We start from the raw sequence: 5,649 nt of genomic DNA on the forward strand, positions 1-5,649 counted from the left end.
AAGAAGGGGAGAAGTTTGGAGAATGATGGGCAGTTGAATCCTAAGGTTTGGGTAATGAGTAGGGAGACTTAACTGTCCAGGAATTCCTCTTACTAATCTAAATATTCAGTGAAGTTTGAAACCTGTAAAATACTTCTTGTATATGTATATGTATATAAAATACTTCTTGTATATGAATCTCCCCACCTTGGTGATCCTACTTCAGGAACAGTCTCAGTGACTTCGACTGGGAGTCTCATGAAAGTTTTTTGCTTGGATTTATGGATGGAACCGCGATTGTCTTCAAAAAAGATCCGAGTCTTGGCTCGTTTCCTTTGGCTGTTGTCCTTGTGGTTGGATGCTTTTGCTTAGGGTATCAGGTGAGAGGTATCAGGTGTAAGGAGAGAGACTTTTTCCAAATGAGGCTATGTAACTGAGAACCTCTGCTTCTATTCTTTTCTGCTCTAGGCAAAAGGATTAGAATCTTTGATGCTGTGAGTTTTGAAAGGAACCCGGACACTCCAGAATCTGCATTTGGCAGCCAATTTAACATCCCTGCCCAGAGGAGTAAGGAGTGACCTTCAGGAGGTAAATGGGACTCGGTCTATCAGAAATCTTATTGTGAAGTAGCCGAACTGCATCTGGATATGAACTCAGTGGGACCAATTATTATATTGGAACATTTCTTAAGGTGTTGAGGGAAAAAGTTTGCATATTTGTCCTAACGATTATTTGAAGTAGTTAATATACCTTTGTAAAAACTAATTGATATTAAATGGTTAAAATGGAACGAGGGTGCTGTCACTGGCACCTAATAGTGAGGGAAAACATAGCCAATTCTAATGGAAGCCATAAGAAGAGGAGGAAAAGGAAGAGGAAAAAGGAGGAGGAGGAGGAGGAGAAAAAAGAGGAGGAGGAAAAAAAGCCATAGTTGAACTAAGCTCATCAGAATGTCCTAGAATCACTAGTGGTGTCAAACTCAAAGAGAAATTGGGGGCACAGAAACCATACATAAGGATGCTTATGTACATACTGATCTAGAATACCACATATTAACATTATCTATATTCTATGTATTCTTATTTATTTTGTCAAATTTTTCCTATTTACATTTTTATCTGCTTCAGGCCACCAGCAGGTTGTAATGGCCCTATATTTGACACCTAGAAGCAGTTATAGAAAGTGAGGAAAGAGTATATTCTGCTATATTTGAATGAACAAATTATAATCTTGATAAGAGTATTTGCTAATTCTTTCCTTTTACAATCTTTAGCTATAACATATTTTTGTATTTATTTATTCTTTTTGGATTGAATCTGTCCTTTCAACTGTGAAGAGAATTCCTGGGGAGGAAATTTCCTCTCCCCTGCAGATTAGCACCAGTTTTGCAATCTAAATGCTTAGAAAGTTGCTTAGAGCATCAAGAAGTTAAATTGCTCTGGGCCACACAGAAAGTTATTCAGAAGGAAGACTTCTTGGGTTTGCTCTCTACCCACTTTGCATTGGCTGCCTCACAGCATGTATAGGTTGAGAATATTGGAAACCTAGGCCATATATTTCTCCTCATATATTGTTTATAAATAGCAATAGCTAACATTTATATGACACTTTAAGGTCTGGAAAGCACTTTACATACATTATCTCAGTTGATCCACCAACAACCCTGTGAGTTAGGTAGGTTCTATTAAGAAGGGACTAATTTTCTATGTTTATAAATATTTCTGAAAAGCTGTAGTAGTAAATAGGGCTTTACCAGATTTTGACATCACTACTGGATTTCAAAAGCACAGAAAAGAGAATGAAAATTGGGAGTCAAAACCATCGTGCAACCAAGAAGTTGGCTTAGAACAACCTGAAAATAAAACAAGTCCATGACTTGAGGTGGTTCTATATAGATGGGATCCACAAATAGTTTAGTCCCATACACAGGGAATATACTGAGATTAGAGCATATTATACTGAATTTACTACATTTTCTTGACTCAGTGAGCCTAGGCTTTCTGCTGGTTTTAATCTAGATTTGCCCCAAGAGCTGCCATACTTTCACTGATGGATGTATTTACTAGAATACATAACTTTTTTCTTTTTAGATTCTCTTTTACTGTGGGATAGCATGGATTGATGGTGACATATGTCTTTAATTGCCATGGAGTTAGGGAAAATAGATACAGTGATTTCTTTCCTTTTTAGCTATTAAAACTGAAGACATTTATTCCTTTTCTTTGGTGCATAAAGATGCCATTGAAAATGACATTATTATATCCCTACAGATGTCTGAAAAATTGGATGGATGCCTCACCCTATTTTTATCTAGGGTTGTAGCTGCCATAGCTTTCGATTAATGTCACTGCCACAAGCCCCATTGCTTTTTGCAACTGCACCATAAATACAGCATTTGTCCTCAAAATAAGTCATTCCTACATTGATTTCATTGTGGTAGAGTGGCCTGTTCTGTCTCTGGTCGTTGATTTAGATGTTACAAAAATTGCAGATGTGTCTCAATTAAAAAGCTATATAAAAGAATCAAATTAAACTCTATAGAGGATTTGGTATATTTGGTCAGCTTCTGGAGGAGAATAACTTTGGTTCTTTCCCAAGAACTCGCCTGCTATCCTTTTTAATGCTGTTGGTTGAGATTCTGCCTTCTTAAAGCCAAAAGAACAGGCCTTTTTTAATCGTCTTAGCTTCGTTTTTCAACTTTAGTTAGTATCATCTTAGGAAGTTTTTGTTACATAGGCAAAAAGCCGAAGTTCTAACTTCATAGTTAAGTTCTAAGAATTCTTTGCTTCACAATGATAATAGTGGTTCTAAAACTTTTTTTTTTTTTTTTTGGCTCTTGGTACACTAAACATTTAAGTTGGCAATAGGGATTCCTGCCCACTTGAGCCTCCAGACTGATTTCTAAGCCTTAGAATTCTTTTGTCTCCCTTCCAAGTTGTCCCCTCCAATTCCACTCTATTGTCTTTTCTTTCTTTATTTCTGAAGGACTCAGAAAGTCCTTGAACCCTTAGACAAGGTTTAGACAAGTCAGAGTAGCATAAATTCATAAAGTAGAGAAAGTTTGATATTCCCAATCCTCTCTTTCATCTCTCCTTGGCATCCCCCTTCCATTAGCAACAGTAAGAAAAGAAGAAAAACAGGCAATGTAGATTGCTAACCATGGTGCTGATTTGACCAAATTTATCAGATATTGGTGTCTGTCTACCATAAACTGTCTTCTCCTTCTCCTTTTCTTCCTCCTCTTCCTCTTCCTCTTCTTCCCCCTTCACCTCTTCCTTACCTTCTCCTTTTCCTCCTCCTCTCTTTCTCTTCCTCCTCTTCCTTCTCCTCCTCCTCTTCCTTCTCTTCCTCCTCTTCATCCTCTTCTTTCTTCCCCATGGCTTCTAGTACTTAGGCTGGGCAACAGTTTTCAACCAATGTAAGCATTAACACAAGTTGACATCATCTGTAAGATCTGGCAAGGTTATTCCATGTCCTGTTAGTTATTATTATTATAGTATAGTTAGTTAGAAATCTTCAATGTATGTACATTAACTATCGACCCACTATTCTGATGGAGAATTTTCTTCAGGTCGGTATCTTTGAGAGATTGCCTTTACAGGATCTGCTCTTACCAGGATCTAGTAGACAGCCTTGCAATACCTGAGGTCATATGATGTTGTATGCATATTGCTTCTGGCAAGGGCCTCTGGTACTAGAATAGGGTGTGCCCTGTTCTCTATATGCATGAGATAATGAATTTCTTTTATGAGACCCACCCATATGTGGGTGAGGTATTGGAGGCTGCATGGGATTACCCAAAATGTGGCTTTGAGGTCATTTTTTTTCCTATAGTATTATATGTATCCCACCATTCTTAAGCTCCATCCTTAGCTTCCAATAGAAATAGGAAGATGACTGAGAAACATCAGTCATTATCCCTTTACATCTTTTTAGGAATTCCCTGCCCTTTCCACAATCAATGCTTTCCCTAAGTCTCTGGTATCAATATATTCTGGATAATGAGATCTTATTTATATCCCAGTGTGAATTTAAGTCAAAGTATCTTCTCTCCTAGGGCATTTAAATTTAAAATGTTACCTTTAATTGTTTGATGAAAAGATTTATCTTCAGTGAAAAGCTATAAATATCAGTGACGACTCTTTCTGGTACATTGAAATCACATCATATTGTTGTCCATCTATTCTGCCTATTTTCCAATCCAATCCATTCTAACAAACATTAATTATGTTCTATGTGCAAGATGCTGTGCTAGGCATTGGGAATACAAAGACAATATAAAAAACAGAACCTGACTTCAAAGAGCTTTACTGGGAGGATAACAATCTGTAAATATAAAGGAGTGTGCATGTGTATGTACACATGCATACACACACTATATATGCATAGGTGTATGTATATATGTATACATTAAGGCAGCGAGATATTGCCCATAACTAGTGGGATTTAGGAGATTTTCTCTGGAAGGTGTACATGAGCTGAGCTTTGAAGGAAGGAAAAATGAGGAGGGGGTACATTCCAGGTGGGGGTGTAGCTTGTGCAAAGACAGAGGTGGGAGGTGATAAGTTCAGGGAACAGGATATAGGTGACTCTGGATGAAATCTTAAGTGTATGACAGAGATTAATGTGCATTAAGCTTGGAAACCCTCTGTCATTGTCTCTTCTTGGTGGTTATTCCTACTCACCTTGGAGGGTGACTGTCATCAGACCTGTTGTATCCCCTTTTGCACCCCCTTTCCTCTGGGAATGTAGCCTCCCTTCCCTGGGCTCTGCTTCGAACATTATTGCTCCCATTCCTTTTTCTTCTACTTCCTTTACATTTTATTTTCTTGTTTTGTACAGAACTGAACTGGGGACATTTTAGCTACTCTTTCCCTTTGCGGGGCACTAGGCTGGTTGAGTTGGCTTCAGATGCTCTACCAGCTTTCCTGAGCTTGCCCAACCTATGCTGGAAAGAGATCAGGGCAGAAGAAGCTGATTATACAATCTCTTGAGGGGACAGAGAATCTGAAGAATCAGGAGGTGCTGCAGAGTGACCCCTTAGGGCTGTGGACTCAATTGCTGCTTTAATAAAATCTACTTTATTTCATATCCACAATGAAGTCTACTTTGTTACATATCCAAAAATCATATCCATATCATGAGGGGATATAAATGCTGAGGATTTATTTTATTCTAGAGGCATTAGAGAGTTAATGAGATCTGGATCTTGATTGTATTGTGTTCAGACTTGGACAGAGCATTTTGGCAGTTGGGTAGAAGGTGGATTGTAGCAAGAAGAGAATGGAAATAAGGAGGCGTGAAGTGGGGGTGAAATATATTTGAAAGACATTGTGAAAAAAGACTGGATTAGACTGGATATGGTAAAGGTATATGTGAAGGAGATAGCAATGTCCTTCCTAGGGATGACTCAGAAATGTGCAAAAATATTAGGCACCAACAAATATATACTGACTGACTGGGTGAAATTGTTGTATTTCATTCTTGGAGAGAACCAAAATGGCATCATTATGCTGGAGTCCAGGCACAGAATGTCCAGCTATGGCTGAGGAGACCAACAGAGCTCAGAAGCCTCTGTTGCAGGTTGTCCATATGGACTATTCATATAAACTGACAGCTTAATGTTCTGTGATCTACTGACCAATGATAAAATATATTGGGTATCCTTGG

The 5,649-nt window shown here is 38.3% G+C and overlaps 1 long non-coding RNA gene across 1 annotated transcript; it reads left to right on the forward strand.

The window, feature by feature from the left end:
- Nucleotides 1-225: 225 nt before the first annotated feature.
- On the forward strand, nucleotides 226-5,070 carry LOC116419845. The gene is made up of 2 exons (XR_004230167.1): nucleotides 226-567; nucleotides 4,822-5,070. It is a non-coding gene; the product is annotated as an uncharacterized LOC116419845 (long non-coding RNA).
- Nucleotides 5,071-5,649: the final 579 nt, after the last annotated feature.

The sequence above is a fragment of the Sarcophilus harrisii genome, chromosome 6, assembly GCF_902635505.1.
Source record: "Sarcophilus harrisii chromosome 6, mSarHar1.11, whole genome shotgun sequence".
NCBI lineage: Eukaryota > Metazoa > Chordata > Mammalia > Dasyuromorphia > Dasyuridae > Sarcophilus > Sarcophilus harrisii.